A 27,287-nucleotide genomic window follows, 5' to 3' on the forward strand; every position below is an offset into this window, starting at 1 on the left:
GCAGTGTTGACCCTTCTTTTTGAAGACCTCTGTAATTCGCCCTGGCATGCTGTCAATGAACTTCTGGGCCATATACTGACTGATGGCCGCCCATTCTTGACTAATCAATGCCTGGAGTTTGTCAGAATTTGTGGGTTTTTGTATGTCCACCCTCCTCTTGAGGATTGACCACAAGTTCTCAATGGGATTAAGGTCTGGGGAGTTTCCTGGCCATGGACCCAAAATTTTGATGTTTTGATCCCCAAGCCACTTAGTTATCACTTGTGCCTTATGGCAAGGTGCTCCATAATGCTAGAAAAGGCATTGTTCATCACCAAACTGTTTTTGGATGGTTGATTGAAGTTGCTCTTGGAGGATGTTTAGATACCATTCTTTATTCATGACTCAAAATTGGGAGTGAGCCCACACCCGTGGCTGAGAAGCAACCCCACACATGAATGGTCTTGGGATGCTTTACTGTTGGTATGACACAGGACTGATGGTAGCGCTGACCTTTCCTTCTCCAGACAAGCGTTTTAACAGATACCCCAAACAAGCTGAAAGGGGATTCATCAGAGAAAATGACTTTACCCCAGTCCTAAGCAGTCCAATCCCTGTACATTTTGCAGAGTATCAGTCTGTCCCTAATGTTTTTCCTGGAGAGAAGTGGCTTTTTTACTGGCCTTCTTGACACCAGGCCATCCTCCAAAAGTCTTCGCCTCACTATGCGTGCAGATGCACTCGCACCTCCTGAGCAAGCTTTGCACTGGTGGTGGCCTGATCCTGCAGCTGAATCAACTTTAGGAGACAGTCCTGGCACTTGCTGGATTTTCTTGGATACCCTGAAGCCTTCTTCACAACTATTGAACCTCTCTCCTTGAAGTTCTTGATGATCTGGTAAATGGTTGATTTAGGTGCAGTCTTGTTAGCAGCAATACCCTTGCCTGCGAAGCCCTTTTTGTGCAAAGCAATGGTGACTGCACATGTTTCCTTGCAGATACCCATGGTTAACAGAGGAAGAACATGGATTTTAAACTCCATACCACTTTTTAAAGCTTCCAGTCTGATATTCTAACTCAATCAGCATTTCAGAGACATCTCCAGCCTTGTCCTCATCAACGCTCTCACCTGTGTTAGCGAGAGAATCACTCACTTGATGTCAGCTGGTCCTTTTGGGTAGCGTTGAAATGCAGTGCAGATGTTGTTGTTTTTGAAATAAAGTTCATTGTCATGGCAAAGTAGCAAATTGAAATTAATTGCAATTCATCTGATCACTTTTCATGACATTCTGGAGTATATGCAAATTGCCATTATAAAAACTGAGGCAGCAGACTTTGTAAAAAAAATAATATTTGTGTCATTCTCAAAACTTTTGGCCATGACTGTGTGTTTTCCCTGTGTTTGCATGGGTTTCCTCTGGGTGCTCCTGTTTCCTTCCCACTCTAAAAACGTACTGGTACAATAATTGTCTACTAATAGACTAAAATGGACTCTACTGTGTGTGTTTGCATGTTAGGGATTTTAGATTGTAAGCTCCAATGTGGCAGTGTCTGATGTGAATGCCAAATATTCTTTGCCCAGATCTGCGTAATATGGTGGCATTACATAAATGAATAAATAATAATAAGTTGGATCTTTCCCTAGACAAGTCACCATAGACTAGTAATAACCTGCTATTCCAACACACAAACAACAGTGTCTACTGTAATTTCAACACACACAAAAAATATTACTAATTCCTTACAGGAGTATCAAGGAGAGAGAAAGTAGGTGACTGAGGGGCACTCAGAGACGATGGATGAGTATGTATGTAAAATAAAATAAATTTTTATTGATATACCTTAAAATTGTGAATAAACATTTCATCCTAAACCCAAAAGCTAGCGAAATATTAAAAACCAAAAAACAAACATAATAATTGTTAAAATTGCAGATCCACTGCAAACTTAGCTCAGTGGTCATATAATAGATAATAGACTCAAAGTGGAGAATATCGCTATTGATATTAATAGGTTTGTATAGAGATAGAAAATTCCACTATTTGGAAAGGATTCCCTGTAGACAATAATGACTCCTAGGCTTAAACAAAATATAGGATCTAAAAAGATACCAATATAAGTAAGAGAAAACCCCTTGATGGAGGTTATTATAATGACTAACTAATATATCATGATGACGATATTGAGATATAAAGTGCCTTGATAAAGCTGTTCAGCGAAACGCGCGTTGGCGTTTCTTAGCTCAGTGTTCCTAATATGTTCAATTATTAATCACGCTCTCACTACTCTCCCCTACCCTTGATTTAGTAAATAGATGTTTCATAATATAGGGCATTTAGGGAGAAACAGTGCAGGTTATTCAGCGTTAATAACATCAGGGTTCCCACGCTGCTCCTTGTAGTCTGTCTATACAGACACACTTTGTTTTCATATTAGACTTCTATAAGACCTATATATCTGAGTTAGCACGATATGACACAGGATAGACCTGAGATTTACCATACCAGCTACCACTAGGGGAATTGCTTTTAAAGGTTTATAGGCATCTCTCCAATATACTTCTTACCATTGGAAACTTACTATACAATCAGGAGCTTACTCTGATAGGTCACTTTATATCTCAATATCGTCATCATGATATATTAGTTAGTCATTATAATAACCTCCATCAAGGGGTTTTCTCTGACTTATATTGGTATCTTTTTAGATCCTATATTTTGTTTAAGCCTAGGAGTCATTATTGTCTACAGGGAATCCTTTCCAAATAGTGGAATTTTCTATCTCTATACAAACCTATTAATATCAATAGCGATATTCTCCACTTTGAGTCTATTATCTATTATATGACCACTGAGCTAAGTTTGCAGTGGATCTGCAATTTTAACAATTATTATTTTTGGTTTTTAACATTTCGCTAGCTTTTGGGTTTAGGATGAAATGTTTATTCACAATTTTAAGGTATATCAATAAAAATTTATTTTATTTTACATACATACTCATCCATCGTCTGAGTGCCCCTCAGTCACCTACTTTCTCTCTCCTTGATACTCCACTATATTTTTGGTGTATAGGGTGCACCGCTCAGGATGTTTTGTACTACAATTCAATCATCCTGATTGATAGGCCATAATATTTAGAGCCTATTATTAGACTTTGGTATGAAACTTACCTAGTGCGGATATCTTTTCTTTTTCACAAACTAATTCCTTACAGGGTTTCTCTCAGTCGCTACAACATCTGCCGTTGTAGTCAGACTTTTCTCAATTTGCCTTGGGAGTAGTCTCTCCCCTACAACACCCCCTCTTCATCGGCACCCCTTCATACTCTTAGGTTACCAACATTTAACTGCACTAGGAGACTAGTGAATTCTAGCACCAGCTAGAAGTCAGTTGCAGGAATCAACTGCAGTAAGATGGTAAGCAAGGGAAGTAGACATGAACAAATAATTTGAACAAGTTTGAATTCTGATTTGAATTTGGCTGGTTCGAACTTGTTGGGGGAAAAATCTGTCGATTTTAGCTGGTTTCTTTACTGCGGCTACCTTGCCCTCGAATGACTTTAACTCGTCTTTAAAGTTCAGACTCGTAGCTTGAGTTAAGCGCATGCAGTTCACGTATGTGTTTCTTAGATGTGAAAATAAATTTTAAAATGTTGCCTGTAGCTATTAAGCTGGAACATGTTTGAACATTTTCAAACCTGTTCACATTGCTTAAATTTTGCGTAGTATAATCTAAAATACGTAAATGTATTGCAAATTTTCAAGAAGTTTGACAGACTGGATCAAGAACCACTTTGAGAACAATTCCATGCATTTCTAAAGGAAATCTGGATGGCAACATAAACTGAGGCTATGTCCATCGGCAGGTAATGACATCATAAAGCAGCCAGGTTTCAATAATAAAAGGTGACTATGAGGTTTCCAAAAAGTAGAGACCAATAGTAGAGATTGGCACCTTAGCCAGGAACAAGACTTGGCCAGATGTCAAAAGGTCAAGCAAACATACAGAGGATGTGTCCACTAAAGCAAGTTGTTTTTTTTTTAAATTAAAGCTCATCCCTGGTACTGTTTGTTACTGCTCATAATAAACTGATGTCCAAACTGCACTAATCTGTTATTTCCATTATTAAGCAAACATCCAGGCTGCATCCACTTCCTCCACGTTGTCCCACTTTCTCCTATTGTTTTTGACTACCAACTCCCTCTGGAATGTAAGCTCTCATGGACAGGCCCTCTCTACCTGATTTCTCATGTCTATCTATTTACCTCTTTTGCCCTTGTGATGCCTTTGGCTGAATTTCCTGTATGACCTCTATGCTGATTGTTTATTCATACATACAGAGTTCATACTTGTTTCTGTGCAATCTGTAATTGCTCAAACATTACTCATACTTGGGTCTTATAACTCACCTACTATTACTAATTGTATATCTTATTATGTGTATTATGTGTTATGTTTAGGGATGTGCACCGGCCACTTTTGGTGTCTCGTGTTTTGTGATTTGGATTCGGATCTGCTTGAGGTTTTGGGTTCGGATTTGTTTCGCAAAACACCTGACGAAAGGTTTTGGTTCGGATTTAAGGTTTTGGATTCGGATTTATTATGAAAAAAAACATAAAAAGTGTTAAAATCAAGTTTTTTGGTTTGTTTTCACTCCTACGCTATTATTAACCTCAATAACATTCAATAACAATCATTTCCACTAATTTCCAGTCTATTCTGCAGAATCAGTGAACTTTGTAATATTGCAGTACCAATGGACTTATACTGCAGGATTGTTTTTGGATATTTTTTTTTAACTTCTTATTTTTATAACTTTTTTAAAAATTTTCATGCTGTGCTGTGCATTGTTATTTCCCCAGCACAGCACGAGATCTACCAGGACAGAGGACCACCTAACACACCCTCCCTCTACCCTGATCCATGCCTGAGTGAAGATGGCGGCGACTAGCGGGGAATTTATAGGATCCGAGTATCGTGAGATCCGACAGCGGGATTATGACTCAGAGCCTCGGTTTCAGTTTTGCAATTGGCGGGAATACCCGGATCTGTCTCGGATCCGGCTCGGATCGGCAACGTTCGGGTGGGCTCGGATTTCAGATATCCGAGCCCGCTCATCTCTAGTTATGTTATGTTCATGTATTTTGTGAGGTAACCACTGTTGGGTGGGAAGGTGGTTACCCTCCGTGGATTTAGCTCTCTCGGGCAGACCAGGATATATCCAAAATATAGGTTTATTGACAGCACAATAGATGGTTTGCAGGTAAATGGTGGCATATACCCTCCAGCTGCCTCTTGCAGTCAGCACTATACAGAATTAATAACCGCCACAGCTCCTCTGGAGTCCTCAGAGTCTTATCCGCCTGCAGTATTACCGCTACAGTTTTACAGTTTTATGTCACCCATCCTGGGATACTGGCTCACACAGACCCTGTCCTGTTATGGTTTCCTACAGCTGCACTGCGATGCCTGGCCCAGGGTACTTTGTGCTGGTGTTGTGTACACCAGGATTTTCCAAGAATCAATCGATTACCATGCTACTCTCCTTATATACCTGGCTGTCTACCCATGGAGTAGGGTCAAGATGTCCCAATCACCCGCTTTCAGTAGGGGTTAATCAGTGAACGCTTAATTTACGTAACTGTTAGACACATCGAGCCTGAGTCATTAAAGGGAGCAAGGCATAAAAAGGAGTATATTTGATCCTGGACAAAATATGTTGCTATGCAAGGGGTGCTAATTAGTTTATTTTTTGCACATAAAGAAAAGACTGGCTTTTTTGTCATGTAGCACACAAATAGCTTTATTTTTACACTGAAATTTAAAGTTGATCTAGTACATGCCTTACCCAAACTATAAATCTGTCCCCACATTTTAAATTTACCTCCCCCTCCAATGCAACAGGGTTTTGACAAGGTGCAAAGTTACTCCTTTTTTTGGCTTTGCTTTCCTTAATGACTCAGGCACATCATCTTTGTTACCTTAATTATATAATGGAATGGCTTGACTGAATTAGCTATTTGGCTGGATACACGCTTGCTTGAAACATTAAGATATTTGACATATTATATCTGCAGTGTTACATGATCTAAAGCTGGGTACACACTACACTGTTTTGAGCCAATTATTGGGCCAATCAGGCAATAAACAACTGATTGGCCTGATATCACAGTAGTGTGTACCCTGAAACCATGAACAATCATCATTTCAAAGCAAAGATCATCGTTGCATCTGATTGGTCATTTTCCCTAAAATATGTTGTTCAGATAGGGAACAATGTCGGTCCAATTCTGCAGGGTGTAATCACTCCGCAGAATTGAATCGACATCTGGAGTTAATCTCTCTGAAGCCAAGTCACAAACCTGTCAGCTGTCATTGTGAGCACCGAACCTGTCAGCAGCTTGCACATGTCCGTCTCTAAGTTAATGATCCTGAAGATAAATCTCCTCCCTCTGTCTCTTAGGTTGCCACCTTTCCTCTATCTCTTTCCCTCCTCTATTATTTTAATCTCCCCCTCCTTTTCATTTTCTCCTCGCCGACTTTATAACAGATGAAGGGCACAGATTTGAAGGTTATCGGGTGTAGTGTGTACACATTAATCGGCATGCTGATCGGGAACTTTTTGTTTTTCCTGTCGTTGGTAAAGTTGGTAAAAATTATTGTATCGTTAGAATTTAGTTGTAGTTGGTACCTAGCCTAGGTCTGAGATACATTTTGATACAATTACATTTGTATTGATATATATTAACACATTTCACAATGCTATTTCTGCCAGTATAGTACTGTGGAGACAGGTTGCACATCACCTGGAAGTGCAAACCTAATTACCTCCCCGATTACATGTTGACCTAACTAATTAACTTGGGCTGCCAGCTAGCTATCTTAACAGTCACTCAGACATCGTTCTGATTACATTACTAACAACCCAGATCTAAGCCACAGTTCATAACAATGAACGATTGAGAGAAATGCTAATTACCTTAGTTAACACAACTGCCTGTCTGTCTATCCTGTCATGCAATATGGCTTCTGCTGTCCTGCTATTTTCACACAATATGGCAAGAGTCTTTATATTTTCAATACATTCAATACTGCAGGTAAAACCAATGAAAAATGTTCCTAATAATATGATATTACAAATCACATAATACACTCATGCTCTGGCGTATATACTTACCCAATGTGTAAAAAGTACATTAAACTGTGAGAAACAGATGATGAATAAAAAGTCCTTAGTCCCACTGTCATCACATATCCGTATGCACTATGCAGACAGTTGAGCGCTGCGGGATCTGTGGTGCCTTACGTAAACTTTGCCATTAAAAAACTCTGCTTCTTCAAAAACTCAGAGACACAGAATTTGTTTTTTGTTTTAGAAATAGAAACATGTATGCTGAAGAATTGTTATGCCTAATAGTTCTAACTTCCTTAGTGGTAATGACAAATGTAACTCCTCACACCATCTATTATTACTGTCCTCTCCTTGGAAGAAGACTTCTAAGCCTCAGGTGTTGTTGAAACCCCCCCCTGACAATCCTGCGTGCGCCCCTGATCTCCCTAATTTCCCACCCGTGGGACAAAGCTGATCTTGGTTCTAAATATATTTTGCCTGCCCTTGACTTTTTGGCTTATTTTTGGATTACAGCTTCGTCTTGTGTCCATTAACTTAATTCTAATCTTAATGACGCGTTTGGCTGCGCCCCGCCCCCTCCCGCCCTCCAGTCACGCCCCTCTCCCGGTAAGAAGTTGCCGAAAGTATGACTTAGCACACGTTTTAAGCAAGTAACTTTTAAGGGGAGGTGTTTTTATTGTTGCAAAGAGGAGGCACTGGGGTTTATTATTCTTTACGACATAGCATTAAAGAGGACGTCCTGCAAATAGTTTCCTACAGGACCCATGTTCCCAGCCTTTCTCCCATGATTTTTTTAGCCTTTTGTTAGTTTGACTGTATTCAGTCATGATCTGAGGATATCCATTAAAGAAATAATGTTTCAATAGTGCTTTTCATGGATGCACCATATTACTAGATTTGGACTGTCACACTTCATGGCTCTTCTTGAAATAGTAAAATACATATTCCTATAGCTATATGTACTCAGGAGAGAAAAGGAACATTCAGACTTTCAGAACATTGATAATTTCAGTGCTCCGTGCTGAAGTGACATTCTCAGTGAAGCTGCAATTCTGCTTGAAATGTTGATTCCAGACCTAAGACAGAATGTAAACTATGCTAGACTTTTAGAATAAACTCTCTTGACAGCTGGTTCCTTTTCAGCTTTTTACTCAATTTCACATAATATAATTTTGTCGGGTTATTTTACATACCTTCTTCTTTAGGTGATCCTTGCTTTTACTCAGACTTCTTGCTATTACTAGCAAATATCATCAGATCATCTGCAGCAATTACTAGTATGGTTAAAATGCATTAGCAAAGTGGCAAACATTTATGTAGAATAGGCTATAAAGAATGTTCCATGGTAAGTGAAATTAAAAAGGAAATATCAAGTACACATATCGCTTACACATAGTGGAGGCAGCCATTTTATGACCTGAACCAATATTCATCATCATCATCATCATCATCAACATTTATTTATATAGCGCCAGCAAATATTCCTGAGAATGCAGCTTAGGGATCTCAATGGGAACTAGTGACATCACTGGGGTATGTTTTAAGCATTTAATATACAACCATAAAGCTTATTAGAGAACGCCAATAGTTCAAAAAATATATATTTTTCGCTTTCTGACAATTCAATTTCAACATTGCCTGCTACATCCACAGCTTTTATGCTAGGCACACTACAGTGGCATTTTATAGGAGCACTCATTAAATACATAGTAGACTCTGTTACAGGGAAGCTTTGAGATGCATTAATGAACATGCTTCTAATGCTCTGTTATAACAAGGACAAAGTTCAAAGTTTTCAATGCCCATGGGGATGAACCCTTATTAATTAATTTGATTTCACTATGTCACTAAGGCTTAAACTTTATAAATGAGTAAATTGTAAGTGTTTTACATTGTTCCTAGTGAAGATACTGAGTTGGTAACCAGAAATATAGTGGGGTTTGGGGAAGAACGGTACAGAGCAAAAGCCGTTTCTCTCTCCTTTTTAACGCCATTAACTTATCTTTGGACATTTGATTGATGAATTAAGGCAACGTGGATTAGCGCAATAACAAGCATTTGACACACATGAGGGGCCATGTTATTGAGGGATAGGGTGTTCCATGAGTGATAACCACAGTAACATGCTTGGTTCTGCACAAGAATGGACAAACAAGTTTTTGCAGGATGAGACATTGTAAAGAAGTTTAAATGATAGAGATACACAGATTGCTATACCTCCTCTGTGGTGACAGTAATTGTATCCACTTCTGTGGTGACAGTAATTGTACCCACTTCTGTGGTGACAGTAATTGTACCCACCTATGTGGTGACAGTAATTGTACCCACCTCTGTGGTGACAGTAATCATACCCACCTCTGAAGTAACAGCAATTATACCCACCTCTGAAGTAACAGCAATTATACCCACCTCTGTGGTGACAGTAATTGTACCCACCTCTGTGGTGACAGTAATTGTACCCACCTATGTGGTGACAGTAATTGTACCCACCTCTGTGGTGACAGTAATTGTACCCACCTCTGTGGTGACAGTAATTGTACCCACCTCTGTGGTGACAGTAATTGTACCCACCTCTGTGGTGACAGTAATTGTACCCACCTATGTGGTGACAGTAATTGTACCCACCTCTGTGGTGACAGTAATCGTACCCACCTATGTGGTGACAGTAATCGTACCCACCTCTGTGGTGACAGTAATCGTACCCACCTCTGTGGTGACAGTAATTGTACCCACCTCTGAGGGGACAGTAATCGTACCCAACTCTGTGGTGACAGTAATTGTACCCACCTCAGAGGGGACAGTAATTGTGTCTACTTACGGACAATGCATACATGATGTGCCAACAAACAGAATTTTAGGTGATAAAATAACATTTTGATCAATCAGAAGTCATCTGATCATTTGGGAATAGTTAGAGGTGACTGGTGTCTATCAATGTATCTAAAATTAAACATATAACCTGTTAAACGTATTTACACAGCATGCAAAACGACAAGTGAATTGTGTATGCGCACCAGAGATTTAGAACTTGTGATGGCTGATAAAGAAAAATAATGAGAAGGAACAGGCCCTTTATTTGTGCATAGAGGAATCATTTATTTGTCATCTTTTCAAGTCCTACATTTTTAGTAAATGACATGCCAGAAGATATTTATCAAAGCAAGAAGTCACTAAAGCATGCTCTCTAATATTTCTCTTTTTTGTTAGATATTCTCTAACCTAGAGATCTGATCGCATTAAATATGTACATTTCTGTAGCTGTGAGTCTGCTTCATGTATCTTTCTGATGAATCTTAAAAGTGCATAAGGTCTGTAGGGCAGCGTTTCTAAAGTGCAAATGAGGCTCAGAGTAGAATATTGTCTGAGAGACTTTCCAAATTATTTATATTCCTGCAGCGGCATATTCTTCTCTCTTCTGTGATAATAACAAGAGGGAACTCCTCATCTCTTCTCATGGAAGAATGTCAGACATTGTTAATCACATTACTAATCTGACATGTTGAGTTCTACTTGTCTGATTACTACTTTTATTGAATTTATTAACACTTGTCATGTATGAAGGGTGTTAAGTTTTTCAAAATAAATTGAAGTGTTAACAGCCATTAGCTTTTGATTGCTCACTGCAAAACAGCACTTTATTTATGCAGGCAGGGGGATAGCAGTAATTGTTTATTATGTAACATAAATCTTGCACACCTCTAGTTTGTATATATTAAAGCATTCTGCAGCAGGTCATAGTGTTAGCCAGCGACACCATGACTACACAAGGAATTTACAGCTTATTTAGTGACCAGTTCTCTGCTGTAATTTATATCTTAAAGGCAGGGGTATTTTTAAGGAGCAAGTCAATCCACTATTTGACATTATTATATATCACAGGCTGAATTACTGAGGGGAATAATATACACATACCGTAACGGTAAGAAGTGTTAGCGCCTGCGGCAAGAAGAAGTGACTCCCTTAGCCCACAACTGTAACCAAACGAACCTAAAATAGATCTAACCTATAACTAAAGTCCATTACTTTCTGCTAATTCTCCTGGATCCCTCTGCTGCATTTGATAATGTTGACCACTCTCTTCTCATGCAAATGCACCAATTCCATTTCCTAGCAGTGACGGATCCAGGGGGGGGCGATCGGGGCGATCGCCCCCCCTAGCAGACACTTGCTGCCGACGGCTGCACAGTATGTGCAGGTCCGTCCAGCCGTGACAGGCAGGGACAGTGTGCTGCCCAGCTGCTCTGACTGTGTTTAAAACACAATCAGAGCAGCCGGGCAGCACACTGTCCCTGCCTGTCATGGCTGGACGGACCTGCACATAGTATGCAGCCGTCGGCAGCCTAAAATGTTGGAAAGGGACGGGGCCTAAATCGCTCCGCCCCCCCCCCCCCCCCAAATCGCCCCGGGTACAGCATTTTTCTAGATCCGCCCCTGATTCCTAGGTCTTGAATGCACTGTCCTATCCTGGTTCTCATCCTTCATCTAGCTGCTCAAGTGTTTGTCTCTCTGAATCCACCTCTTCTCCACTTCCTTTATCATTTGGAATACCACATGGCTCAGTCATAGGCCCTCTGCTCTTCTCTCTCTCTCTCTCTCTCTCTCTCTCTCTCTCTGTATTTATATATACCACTTCTCTTGGAAAAATAATAAGCTACTTCGGATTTCAGCATCATCTCTAGGTGGATTATACCCACATTTACCTATCCTCTCCAGGTCTCTCACCATCTGTGTTGGCCCGCTGTCTTTCTGCCATTTCATCTTGGATGTCCTCTCACCAACTCAAACTCAATCTTTCTAAAACAGAACTAATAACATTCCCACCAGTCAATAGAAGTGGCCAGCCTGACAACAGGACAACAGGACAATGAATCCTATCCCTCAGGCTCACTGCGTAGGTGTGATGATTGTCTCAGAAATATCCTTTGTTCCTTACATCCAATCTAGATCTAAATGCTGTTACATATATCAAAATAACATTTCCAGATTATGCACATATCTTATGCACTCAGTTATGCCATTGCTGCCCTTGATGTTTCTCTCAAACTAACAGCCATGTGTATTGACCTCGCCTCACCACCCAGCTCCATCCACTCCTTCCCGTTCTTTCCCAGTGTCTGCACCCAGCACTCCTCACCTCTATACCTCTTATACACCCACGAAATTTCGAATGCCCACTTATAGGTACACATCCACACCACTGGGGGTTGATAAAACGAAACTTCTGCATATTCGTTGTTGTTCTCATTTGTAAGTTAACATTACTGTTTTATATACAGTGTGTGTGTATGTGTGTGTATGTATATATATATATATATATATATATATATATATATATATATATATATATATATATATATTAATCATGAATTTTATTTTCGCAACTGAAATTATCATGATGTTGTACGGCACAGATAAAAAAGAAAAATAATGATTTATAGGTATTTGCTGCATTATGTGAATAGTATTTTGCTAGCAGTGTGGCTGAATAACAGCTTCAGTAAAGCAGTTTTTTTTTTTTTCAAGAAAAGTTTTGAGAACTATGATGTGAAATAGATATATTACATTGAAGTTCTCGGTGCAAAACTTAAAGGTCTTCTACTCCTTCTATAAGAAGTTTACTACATCCCCTCCCTGCTCTTTGTGGCAGTGTAGATCCGATACAGAAGCTCTAAACGCTTTCAATTAGAGCCACTGTGTTGGATATTTCTTGCTACAGAGAGAGCTCTACAGCACAAAGGGTGATCAGTATAGGCTCCAACTATATGTGAGCCCCTAGACGCTGCTAAATAGAGCATACTATTATTATTATTATTATTATTATTATTATTATTATTATTATTACTGCTGTACAACCAAGTACTATTATTGAAAAGCGTGAGAATTTAGTCAACCATAAAAAAAAAGTGGAAAACTCCTTTAATTCTGTTCATGTTGCCATATAGTTTTCATTTTTCTCTGTAATGTCAGCACAGGACACTTTTATAATTTTAAACCAAATTGACCCCATATCTCTGCGCAGGGCCATCTTAACAACATTATGGGCCCCCGGGCACCTGCCCATCGTGCCCAGTCGGAAAGACGGCCCTGTCTCTGCGGAAGTGAGCCCAAAACAACAGCAATTCCTCTCTGATAGGGATTAATCAGGTGTTGACCGGACGATAGAAAAATCAGCTGGTAACCTCAATCTGCCAATGTGTGCAGTCATTGCCAACTGCACTATCTGGTCTCTGTGTGATTCTACACTCTCCGGGCCTGGGTCATTTTTAAGGAAAGTAAGGCAAAAAAAGTAGTAAATGTTTTCCGGGACAAACCATACAAGGGGTGCAAATTAGTTTATTATTTTGCATATAAGTAAAATACTGGCTGTTTTTTTCATCTAGCACACAAATACTTGATAGTTTTATTTTTACACTGAAATTTAAAATTGATCTAGGACATTCTCTATCCCAACTATAAATCTCTGACCACATTTTAAATTTACCTCCCCCTCCAATGCAACATGGTTTTGCCCAGGTGCAGTGTTACTCCTTTTTTATGCTTTGCTCTCCTTAATGACTCAGTCCCTCCGTTTTGATCACCCATCACTGGCTCCTTGCCAACCCGGCCTAGTGTCTGGGTCTGCTCATCTATGTGCAGCTTTAAGAATTTTTGTTCAAAATTATATGCATATGGGTTCTACTGGACAGGGTGTAAATAACCCTATTAAATAAAATAAGGAAATAAACTTGATTTGAGGTAAATTTTGAACCTACTAGTGTTTGGATATAAAGCTTATTACTATCAAGTTCTAAAGTATTTCATTAATATGCTGACATCCATTTGTAATAGTTAATGCATTATACATGTGTCAGGTGTTGCTTTTATGGTGCCTGTACTAATTGCTTCTTGTTCAGTGTCCCTGAATAAGAAAACATTAGGCAATCTGACTAATTGGGATCACTGATAGCACTGAATAGCTGCACAGCTGAAAAATTCAGTAGTCGTGTGTGATTACTCAATACTAATGGGAGCCAATATATTCTCTGCCATATGCTCCTATAGACATATAAAGTACCACAGAATAAACAAACTGCATAGGGTGCATAATAAATGACAAGACAGACCCATGTCCTGACATCTCAAGTACTGCATTATATCATAGCTAGGGGACAAGTGATCCCACACTGACCTGACACATATTTTATTGTTAGTCAATGCAGAAGTATAAAATAGTTGTTCCAAATCTCCAATCAGTTACAAGCTATATTTAGAAAATGTATCAATTTATTATCATTTCTGAACAGCTAATAAGAATATTATTATTAACACGAATAGGAATAAGAGCATTTTTTGGGAAAAGAGGGAATTTTATACAATGGATTTTGTGAATTTTAAATAAAACCAAAACTAAATTTAAGTAACCATAGGTCATGGAAATGATCACTATGTGATTAAAACAATGGGGAATTGAGGACATGGAATTAGTAGGCTGAATCCTAAGCATTTGGCTGATCCCAAATTTGTATTCTCCCCATGTTCGAGTGTATTTCCTCCAGGTGTTTCTCACACAGTCTAAAGACATACATGGGTTAATTGGCCTGGGCCTAAATTGCCCCTTTCTTATGTATATGTGTGTTTGAAGCAGGCAAACTAGATTGTAAGCTCCTTTGGGGACAGGGACAGATGTGCCAGAATAAAGCTCCCTTACTGTACTGCCCTGCAAAATATGTTGATGTATTAACAATAATAAATCTTGTTCATGGACTTTTCGGATCCATATGAAACCTGAACTGAATTCTGTGCCTGGAGCTATTAACCCCTTCTTGGCCATTAAAAATAGTCTTTTTTTCCCCTTCTTTTGCTTATATGTACCTGTATATTAAATGAATAATACATTTATTTCAATATCCCTACTTGCTTGGTTATATGTAGAAAATTGGTTACTTAGAAAAAAAATGGAAGGTTGGCTTATCTGAGTAATTAGCTAATGAAGCCAAACTGTGAATCCACCGTGTATACTTTCTGTGGGTATGGATGTCGCAATCGCATCTGTAATGCCGTAGTCTAAAAGAAATTTATTGTTGCATAGTCGTAAATAAAGGGTCTGTACTTACTGCAAATTGTCTGCAGTACAAACGTCCGGACCATGGAGTTCACAATGCTGATCAGAAACGAAGTGGACGTTATAAGAATAGAAACAGGATCCTGCGCGTTTCGCCTTCATACGTTTTCTGGAGTATGGCCTCCCATGCCTGACACTGGCCCTGATGCAGAGTTGGAAGTAATATGGAAGTAATTCCAGAAATATATGGAAAAGGCATATTGGTGTCTGCATATTATTTCTGCATATCTGTTGAATTTCTCGTAATCAGCACCAAATTGGGGATGCATTGCTTTGAAATAGGCTATGTTATCGTCATCAGCGTATATTTGCAGAGTTTTATGGCCACTTCTTAAACATGAGCATGATTTTAAGCTATTATAGTCGTAAACAAAGTTGGTTCTATGAGCACTCTCTTGTGATCTTAAGCATGATATAGATATATATATATATATATATATATATATATATATATATATATATATATATATATATATATATATATATATATATACATACATACATACATACTAAATATGTCAAGGAAGTAAAATAAATATTTTATATACCATTGGTTGTAGATGTGGTTATCATGTTAAGATATAATTTCCATTTAATCTTAAATGTGTTTTTAAAATTAAGGAAATTGCTAGAATTGATAAATAAGATTAGTGGGTAAATTTATCAACTGCGGGTTTGAAAAAGGGGAGATGTTGCCTATAGCAACCAGTCAGATTTTAGTTATAATTTATTTAGTACATTCTACAAAATGATAGCTAGAATCTGATTGGTTGCTATAGGCAACATCTTCACTTTTTCAAACCTGCAGCTTGATAAATTTACCCCTAGGAGTCGAGACCAAAAGGCCAACAATGTTTCTTCATAGTTTATTATTATTGCAATATTTGGACTTTCACTTCCTTATCACCTCATATGCAAATAATCTAGGCATTAACAGAGAGGTACAGTTATTGTTCTTTCTTCACCAATATTACGTTATGCATTTCTGAAATGTGTTGACTGCATATTTTCTTATTTTCTGTTTTTTCACTAAGTAATGCCAAAATAATAAAAATATTTTTAAAAAAATATACCATGTATTAAAAATAATCAGATACACTGAGACACTATTGGTGATGAATATATGAATCATTTGTTGCCTTAATATACTAAATTGATATATTTTTGTGTGGACCTTTTTATAATCTTCATCATCATTTATTTATATAGCGCCACTGATTCCGCAGCGCTGTACAGAGAGCTCACTCACATCAGTCCCTGCCCCATTGGGGCTTACAGTCTAAATTCCCTAACACACACACACAAACACAGGTAAATTTGATAGTAACCAATTAACCTACCAGTATGTTTTTTGGAGTTTGGGAGGAAACCGGAGCACCCGGAGGAAACCCATGCAAACACGAGGAGAAAATACAAACTCCACACAGATGGTAGGGAATTGAACTCATGACCCCAGTGCTGTGAGGCAGAAGTGCTAACCACTTAGCCACCATGCTGCCCATAAATGGTATATTTTTAATCACATAAAGAAAATATATTCTATATATTGAACATAATATTTTCAGCCAATAAGGATTACAAGGTAAAATAAGCAACATTTGTATTAAACGATAACATTCTTTCTACATATTGGAGTAAAGCAGTTTTTTATTGCTCCTAACTCTCCTTTGAAAGATGTTTAATATTTCTGGATATCTCTGCACGTTTCTCTCTTTCTTATCTGCACTGGTTTATGCACACAACATGTTTATGTGATTTTCAGTTACATTTATTTTATGAGTCTTTATGTTTTACTATTTTGTGATTTAATATTACAGAACAAATTTGTCAGTTTTTCATTTTATAACTTGTTGTCCCCCAGTTGTAGGCTCATGTGAGACGGTGTATTTTATCAAAATGAGGTTTGTTGGTCGGCACGTTTGCAGATTTTAAATAGTATGAATACATTTAATTTGCATAACAAATTTATGTTAATCTGAAATGTGCCACAAATGTTTTGCTGGCATACAGAATATAGATGACACAGATGTCTCCTACATCTGTAAAATAATAGGTACATTGAACTATCAGATAATCTAGACATAATGCCACTGTTTTTTCCCCAAGATCACTTATTACAATGCTGTTAATAATTCTTAAATTGCAACATTATTATAAGAAATCAAAGAATTATCTAAAAATTGAATTAGTAGGTAACATTTACTTTATTATTATTTGTACCTACTTATTATACATATGCTTGGCAAGGGAGGGCTTCCAAGGTAAGCAGGAGAGCAATGACTCAGTCTATCGATGCCACATTTATTTTCTGTCATGCCCATTTTATGCCAGGTCATGCCACTCTTTTGTCAGGTAGTGTCCCTACAAATTAGTGCTGTTGGAAGGTATGGCAATGGCCACCACCAGATGAGGGCCAACACCCTAAGCTTATTTAAGTGTTTTAATTACAATCAACAATGTACAATGTCTGTATCTAGAACTAAAAAAATACTGCCAATATTAGAGTCACTAAAGTGGGACAAAATAAACCCCACCCCTGATCTGTCCAAACTCTGCCCAAAATCAAGAACGACGCAGCTGTCATATCATCATGAGTTGCATCTGCATTTGACCCCATAGTAGACTGTAATTGAAATAATGTCGCTGTACTGTTACTTGCGTTCCTGTCCCCAGGCTAAACATGCATGATGATCTCTCCTGTGCAAAGGGTAGTATTTATTTTGTTTTTTTTATGTAAATGTGCAAAGTACTCAAAAACATATGGTCAGAACTTAGTGAGCTGAGAAAAACTTATTGCCTATAGAGAGCTCAGATTGGACATGGAGGTAGTTGGGAGGGTGTACTAATGGAGTAAGGTAGGCTATAATAAAGAGGTGAGTTTTAAATGATTGTTTAAAGCAATGTGTTTTAACCAGGGGTGCCAGACAACATTTTGTGTGGTGGGCAATGCCAAAAGTGCCAGGGAACTTGGATCTGTCATATTGCTTCCTTAGCCATAAATGAAATAAAATACCTGGCTGTCCAATTTAATTTGCAGCCCTAGCCCCACCTAGAAGCACAACTATGGACAGTTTTAGAGTACATTATTAAAATGATCAAGTGTTCTCTTGATAACTAGGCCTTACTCAAGCATGGGAATACCTGTTTTATTCAGCAAAAAGAGTTCAACATATTACAGTATTATCAAATAAATGATTTACTCTATGATTTAATGTTATTATCCCACACATAACTATTGAATAAGCAATGTATTTTTAATTAATGTATAGTGTATTTTATTTACTGTTGTTTTTTTTTACTTTTTATTAAAAGCAACAATTTATGGAGATGGTGGGGAATAGAAGGAAATAAAGGGCGGGTACAAGGAATAGCATAGTCCAGGGTAAAAGAACAATAGTTACTACATACACATTAGAGTTGAATCTCAGAGCGAGGTCAATGACTGCTAAGGCGGATGGTGCGTAAAAGTCTCCAGCGTTCTGCTGATTCCATAGCTAAAGAGTTCCAAACTTCCACTGGCATTAATGTAAGCACAAAAACTGTACGGTGGGAGCTTAATGGAATGGGTTTCCATGGCCGAGCAGCTGCATGCAAGCCTCACATCACCAAGACCAATGCCAAGCATCAGTTGGAGTGGTGTAAAGCACACCTACACTAGACTGTGAAGCAGTGGAAACATGTTCTGTGGAGTGACGAATCACGCTTCTCAGTTAGGCAGTCAGAGGGGCGAGTCTGGGTTTGGACTCATGCCAGGAGAACATACCTGTCTGACTGCATTATGCCAACTGTGAAGTTTGGTGGAGGAGAGATAATGGTATGGGGCTGTTTTTCAGGGTTTGGGCTAGTCTCCAGTGCAGGGCAATGTTAATGCTTCAGCATACCAAGTCATTTGCGGCTAGAGATTTAGTGATAATACATGAGATGTGCTCCATACTATGATCAAACCAAATTCTATCTAATATTGAAGCTAGAGAGGATGCTCAGGTCTTTTCCAACAGGAAGCAGTCTGGCACCTGGCAGCATTTAGAATGTGTCAGATGTTTTGCCTTGTCTGGTATGGGTCGTAGCAACAGGGAATATAAGACTGAAGCAGGCATGTGCATGTTTGTCATATTAAATATAATGCAGTGTTTTTGCCCTGCTCCGCAAAATGAGTTGCATTGGTGTGCCTAGTTTTGTACTACGCTATGAACACTTTCATTGTGCCAAAATCCATCTCTCTCTCTCTCTCTTTCTGCAAACTGCTGCTTTTCTGCACACAAGGCCATCTTGCTCTGTAAATATATGTGCCTTGGTGGAAATCTCTGTTTATTTCAGCTATTTGAGTCATACAGCGAGTCACAATGTTTTTTCATTGCAGCCATTTTGCACTTTATAAAATGTCTTCTCTGTATTTATTGGAATTTATTCTATAGGGTGGAATTATTTTAAAGTGCACACCTAGATTCCTGTTGTGTAGAACAGGAAATCCTATTGTAAGGCTATTGGAAAATACAGTGAGGAGCCACTTAACAGAGCATTACTTATATATGTGCTTAGTATCAAACATGGTTATATATTATATAAGATTTGAGACTTATATTTGATCAAAGTATATAGCTGTACTATATCATTTTATATTGGGTTAATTTGTATTTTAGGTTTTGTTGTTCTTTATAAAATGAATAGAGACAAAAGAGTATTGTCAGTAAAACAACATAACTAGGGATAGTCTTCAGATAACTCAGTGCTGGCTTTGGAGGGGAAAGCAGGTGCTATAGTAGTCCCAAATGAATGATGTACAAGCTTGTACAAACAGCCTCAGAATCATGCCTGTTTGTTATTCAGACAAGCGAAGTTAGAAAACCATCTGAATTCCACAATTCCCAGAATTCAGATGGTGCACAATGGCCCATAATGAGTAGCACCTGTGCTTACCTCAATTACAGAGCTGCTCTGAACAGCAGAAAAAAGGGTGTCAAGATTCCCCCAATAATAGATTACATTATGTCTTTCGTAATTGGATTCGGAGGCAAAAAAATAGCGAGAGCCTGGCATTTTCTCAAAAGGAACAGCTACACTAGAAATTACAGAACAGCCAACTGCTAGCAGCCGGGGAGCCAAATTGCAGTCAAAACTCCTGGCAACTGAATTTTCTTGATTATTTCAGTAATTGAATATCTGTTAAGTATTGTATGTAATGTAGCCTCCAAAGTTAATTTATTTATTTTACAGAATGATATCAGTATTATAGACATTATTTGCCACTTTAAATAGACTCATCTGGCTCCCAGACTCTCTGTAAACATTAACCTAATATTAGGACATTAATGTCTCCTTGTTCACGTGAGTATAAAGGCATTGCAGCTATTTTTCATATAAACTTCGCAAACCTCCTCCTTCAATATGATGCAAGAAGTTTTGTAGCCGAAACTCATTCCTGTTCTGATGCAATTTAAAACCCTTTATACTAAGCTGTGACACTATTGATTTTGTACATGCCTTTGCAGCTCAATATTTAAATAGAGACTTTCATTATTTATTTTGCATGCTTTTTCTGTTGCCACAGCAGGATCAGCTCGAGTTAAAGAACAGATTTATATAAATATTATTAAAATGAACATACTCCTGAGAATTTTATACCTCTTTCAAACTCTCCCTATCCACATTCCCAGTAAATGTTTACTGAACTACATCAAGATGCTGTGTGAGATGGGAGAATACCACACTTTAAACATGACATCCCCATACAGACGCAAAGACTTGAGGGGGACTGCAACTTCCTCATTTCGCTGCATATTATAATGTTGTTATGCTGGCTAATATCATGGTGGAGAGGACACGCAGGGTAGTAATAGAGTCATCCCAGTTTAAAGTCCCTGCCAAGATCCTCCTGTGGCTATCTACAATTCCTACCATACAACAGCCTACAATTACACCCCACATTGACACGATGTCCAGATTATGGAGGTAAAAACATATATCATCCGACTTCACCCCTCACTCCACAGTTTGCCAACCGGACTTTTCCCTATGGGTGTGTTTGGACATTGGGCACAAGCAGGAATATGGCATGTTGGCTAGCTGGTTGCTTTGCGTGGCAGGTGTCCTCCCATTTGGAGATATTCACTCTAAATTGGATCTTCCTAGTTCTGGACTCTGACGATACCTGAGGTTGAAACATTTCTTGAGTAAAGCAGATATAAGACATTTGAAACAATTGTACAGCTTCCCTCAACCCTACACAGACACTCTTATGCATCTATAGGTAATTGAAAATATCTTTTCTCATTACCAAAGTACATGAAGGACTGGGAGCTTGATTTAGAAAACTTAGTGAACAAAATGGGACAAAACATCTTCCGAACATCACAGACCAACTCAGTTCGCATTACTTTGGTAAAAACTGAATATAAAATTCTATTCTTGGTGGTACAAGTGCCCCAGCCTGGTAATCAAAATATATCCTGGAGTTCCCAACACCTGCTGGAGGTGCAATATGGCGATGGGACATCGCTCCACGTTTAGTGGGATTACCCCAAAAGTGATTAGCACCTCAAAAGAATTCACAGGAAATGAGGTATCAGAATGCCCAAGTTTTTGGCTACTTAATTTAATCAATAAGGCCATCGCCCAGTATAAGAAACCACAATTGAAGCATCTTAACAGATGTTTGAAGGTTGTGATACCGGTACACTGGAAATCCTCCTCTCCACCGTCTATAAAAGAGTGGTTGATGAGGCTGGACTACTATATGAGTATCAACGACTTTACTTTATCCTCAACAGATACATTTCAGGATTACTGTGCAATATAGTGTGAGTGGCTTAGTATTAAAGACACTACTAAATATACTTTGCTCAACATAAACTAAATGGAGTAATAACTATATCAGCCCACCAACACATTCACAATAACTACTTCCACGGACTAAGCCTTTAAACACTAATCCTTGGTTACCCATTTTCTGCTATTCCCTCTTCTGTGACTCGGGTAGGTCAGAGTTGGGGGGTCACTCTACCACACTAAGGTCAGGCTCTCCAGGATTGTGGCCAGGTGGTTCTGAATGTGTGGCCAGGGTGGTCATTTTGCTCTTTAGCACAATGGGTTAAATTATTATCATTATCAAAAATAATAATAAGCTATTGCAACAGATCTGGGCTCCAGCTTCACTAGGAATTAGAATCTGTAGGTTAGAGTATATGTGTAAATTCTTATGGATAAATAATATTAAGCCAGCAGCAAAATTATCTATTTAACTTGTGAGGACCAAGGGCCTGATCCATTAAGGATCTTAACTGAAGAGGTATCTTATTTCAGTCTCCTGGACAAAACCATGTTACAATGCAAGGGGTGCAAATGAGTGTTCTGTTTTGCACATAAGTTAAATACTGACTGTTTTTCATGTAGTACACAAATACTTGATAGCTTATTTGTACACTGAAATTTAAAGTTGATATGTGTGTGCTACATGAAAAAACAGTCAGTGTTTAACTTATGTGCAAAACAGAACACTCATTTGCACCCCCTTGCATTGTAACATGGTTTTGTCCAGGAGACTGAAATAAGATACCTCTTCAGTTAAGATCCTTAATGAATCAGGCCCCAAGTGAGGAGATGTATTGGATTATTTGTCTTTTTCTCCCAGTCTTCTATATGGTCTAATGATAATGTAAGCCTCTTTGAAGTTAATTTCACAGAGTGCATTAAGTTGGCCATACACATTAAGATTCAGACAATGGCTGACAAAATTGTGTGAGCAGCTTTATGCTGATCCCTTCCTTGTGTAGGGTCCAATCATTGAACAGTTTTAAAATGCCACAGTCCACCAAATCATGATGTCCAGGCACATGTCATTGGTCAAATCATCTCCGTAAATGTGGGTACATTTTACCCTCATAAATTCACATATACAGCTTGAAAACATCACATGATTAATTATTAATTTTTTATTATTATTTTTATTTCAATGCTATTTTTTAGTTTGCATGTAGTTATAAAAATTAGCATTGTGCCAGTGAATGTGCAAATAAATAGACTGGTCACATTTAGCTTTCAGCCTTTTAAATTAGTCAATTTAAGGTCTGAGGAAAGTGCCAGTATTGAGCCATGAAAAGGGCAGTGTTAGTTTTAAGAGCTTTATGTAGCAAAGCAATTACTATCCATAGTTAACTTTATCTGCGTTCTTTGTATAGATTCATTTAACATTTTGGGTGCATAGTTTGAAGAAAACCACTGCTACAACATAAAATGTTCATTTCAGCACTATACCCTGATATAGATATAGATAGATAGATAGATAGATATATAGATAGATATATAATATAATATATATATATATATATATATATATATATATATATATATATATATATATATATATATGTATATGTATAATTTGAGAGATTTATACCAATTAATGTAACCATTAGTCTATGTTATGTGCTTTATACAGGAGAACTTGTAATCTTAGACTCTTGTGTTCACATTTTATGATGTAACAGTCTTTCAGGTGCCGGCACATTGAAGCCACACCTGGTGTTCAGCATTATACAAGTATTTAGAGCTCTTAAGCTAATCGTCTTTGCAGTGTTATGCCTCACACAGAAAGAAATAAGGCTAAATGTTGAAATAAAAGGTAACTAGTTCAAGAAGGATTAAAAGCCAAATACATTAATCCTCAAGCATCTTTAGGGTAGAATTAAATGCACAAAAATCAATGTAATTGTTTTAGCTCTGGTAAGTAGTTAGTAGCAATTACTTCAGATGCCAGTTTGTATTAGCAAGTGCACATTTATAAGCAGATGTATATCCTCTCAATGACTGGTGTCATTAGCACCACAAGGAGTTTCAAGGCTCATGTAACAGGTGATTAAATGGGAAATCCAACCCCGCGTCCAACAGATTCACAATTGGTAGATGTGTTTTATTCCCTTGACTGTACGTTGTGTGTGTGTGTGTGTGTGTGTGTGTATGTATGTGTATATATATATATATATATATATATATATATATATTATACATGTAATATGTTAGTGTTTGCTGCTTTTATTTTCATTAGTTGCACTTTTCTTGTTATATAATTTGCTTTATCTCTAATCTATGAGAGTTCTACATAATCATTACTGGGTCATATTTGCTGGCCATGCTAATAGAATAAAATACTTTAAGAGCATTTTGCTTGCTGGATTTATATTATGATTGTTCGGGACATTTAAATAGCTTAAAGTGTACACACCTGAAACAATTTTTAGCCAATCATTTTACTAGTAACTAGAGATATCACTAATATAGGAGTCACATGAAGAGTTTCCATTCAGAGTTCTCCCACAGTCTCCCGGGACCTTTATCAAGTCAATTCCTTGCACTGCAATGCCGGTGCAATGTAACACAGAAACCAGAATACATTATAGGAGCAGTGCATCCATTTAATCATCACCACTAACCACAGTGGTATCAGGGCCCTAGGGGGGATCCCAGGGAAATTCTAAGGGATTCCTTAAACGTGCTTAAATATGTTTCCATACCACTGATAACATTAAGTGCCTGCGCTGCTCCTGTAATGGAGAAGTGCTTCTGTTAAGTGTGGGATAACTGCTGGCACTGGAACATTGCTAAGTGCCAGGAATTGTGTGGATGATCCACGAATGCTGAGAGGGACCCTGATTGGTAACATTAGCTACCTAGCTACGTCTGCCAAGCTTATAAATAATACATATAACTTACATTGGACATAGGAGAAGTATATAAAATGTTTTAAAAAATACAGTTTAAGAAAATAAAACATATACATATTACTAGGCAGCTTGGGGTGGGGTAACCATAGCTCTCACCTTGGATCCTGTCCCCAGACACTCTTCCATCTCTCCTGGCACCCTTTCCCCACCCTTGGGAGCCTCTTCTGTGGGTCCCCTTCCCCCATCTCCTGGCACACTGTCCCCTGGCACTCTTCCATGTCTCCTGGCACCCTTTCCCCTCCCTTGGGAGCCTCTTCTGTGGGTCCCTTTCCTCTATCTCCTGGCACACTGTCCCCTGGCACTTTTCCATGTCTCCTGGCACCCTTTCCCCTCCCTTGGGAGCCTGTCCTGTTTTGTCCCTCTCCTCTATCTCCTGGTACACTGTCCCCTGGCACTCTTGCTTCTCTCCTGGTACTCTTTCCCCTCCCCTGGGAGCTTGTCCTGTGGGTCCCTCTCCTCTATCTCCTGGCACACTGTCCCCTGGCACTCTTGCTTCTCTCCTGGTACTCTTTCCCCTCCCCTGGGAGCCTGTCCTGTGGGTCCCTCTCTTCTATCTCCTGGCACACTGTCCCCTGTGACACACCGCTGGCCCCCTGCCATTTGACACCATTCCATCTCCCCTGTTTAGAACAGAAACAGCATAAATACCAAACTATAAGCTGTTTTTCATAACTCTTATAAACACCAATGTTTTACATGCTAAAAGATAAAGCAAAAATGAAATAGGATTAATAAACACAGAATTACCCCCAAAAAATAAACACTGAAAACTGGAAAACCTAATTATAAGGTTTAATGTACCCCCTAAAAAGGATTCTCAGTATTTTGACCACTATAAATGAACTCAATTTGTGGCCTCATTGTTTTATATGGTCACGGAGAGTATTGTTGGCTTTCAGTATTCTTCTATTTTACATAGGGGGTGCATTATTCCCATTAATATGATGATTAGTATTGTCAGACAGTGACCAAGGTAATGTTATCCTTCACACCTCTTTAGGTATGTATTCACTACACTTATGTTTAATGTCTTTTTGAAAATGGTTCTTTATTTCAGTAAATTAACTACTTCTAAAAGGGGGGGGTGATATTTGTAGTCATTTTCAAACTAGAAAAATGCAGATTGTTTTTCAAAACGAAGCTCAAATCTGGTTATTTGTTAGCCTCACACATACATAATTGCACATCCACATTCCACTTTTGGGATCTGCCCCCCTGAAACTCTCTGGGATTGGCAGCAAGCTAGTGCACTTAAGGTGTGGATGCGCAAAACAAACCCAAGTGCTATTCGCTTTTCTCACTTAAATCCTGGTGACATTGTCTTTGGGATGCTCTGGTGGGGCAGGTAAAGCACTTGGAAGGTGCAATAACATGTTCTATTGAAAGTATTGGCGGATCTCCGCCATCTCAACACTTGTATAATATAAATGAGGTTAGTTAAATCCTTTGGCTGGGGTAAATGCTATGCTGCCAGTTGCCTACTTCAAAACACCTCTGCACCCCCTTTATTTCTATAAACTCTTTATTTGTAAAGGAAACAGATGAAAACATTAACAATAGACGATGGCAAACAGACAATCAAGTCATTTCGTGGAATAAAACTGGAAGGAAAAGAGATAAAGGAGTAGAGAGCAGAAAAGGAAGGAGGGGCATTGTAATTCTTTTATAACCAAATAGCCACAAAACCAATGGCACAAAATATGTCTGTAAATACTAAACATAATACATTTGAACTTTTATTTAAAAGCTTTACCATGAACTTAATGGAAATACAAATTCAGTAACCTAATCCCAAAACTTTGTCTTGTAAGACATAATCCTGACAAATCAAATTCTGTTTGAAATAGTCTTTCTACAATACATGCTTTATGGGCTTGTAGCCACTGTATTTATCAGAAATTGCTGTCTTTTCCAATAAGCGTTTAATGCTGTCAGAATGACACCTTTGGCAGTGTTACATAGAATTTATAGTAAGTTGTAGTGATTTTACCTAAATATCTGTTCCTTTGTATTCAAGTATTGACTCATTGATCATTGACATGTCACCAGTTTGTCTATAAATAATTAAATGTAAGGGGTTAATGCAGGGGCAGGGCAGTGTACATCCTGGTCCTTAGCAAAAAAGTGGGTTAGGGCCTCAATGATGCCACTCTAAGTCTCCCGTGCCCCCCTCTCTTCTCAGGGATGGGGCCTCCACTGAGCATGTGCGGTCCAGTGCACACGCTCACTGTGTATGCTCCGCCCAGAAGACTTTAATATATATAGACCTGGGGATAGTACTGAAATTACATTGAATTGTAAAAGTGTAAAATAATGCAATGCTCGCAAAAATACCCAAATAACTGAAATGCATGTTTCAAA

General features: G+C 38.3%; 1 protein-coding gene across 5 annotated transcripts in view; it reads left to right on the forward strand.

The window, feature by feature from the left end:
* Positions 1 to 27,287, forward strand: part of AFF2 (ALF transcription elongation factor 2) — a 422,546-nt gene that overhangs the window by 348,373 nt on the left and 46,886 nt on the right. The gene's annotated exons all lie outside the window — the stretch shown is intronic.

This window comes from Mixophyes fleayi, chromosome 9 (genome assembly GCF_038048845.1).
Source record: "Mixophyes fleayi isolate aMixFle1 chromosome 9, aMixFle1.hap1, whole genome shotgun sequence".
Lineage (NCBI taxonomy): Eukaryota > Metazoa > Chordata > Amphibia > Anura > Limnodynastidae > Mixophyes > Mixophyes fleayi.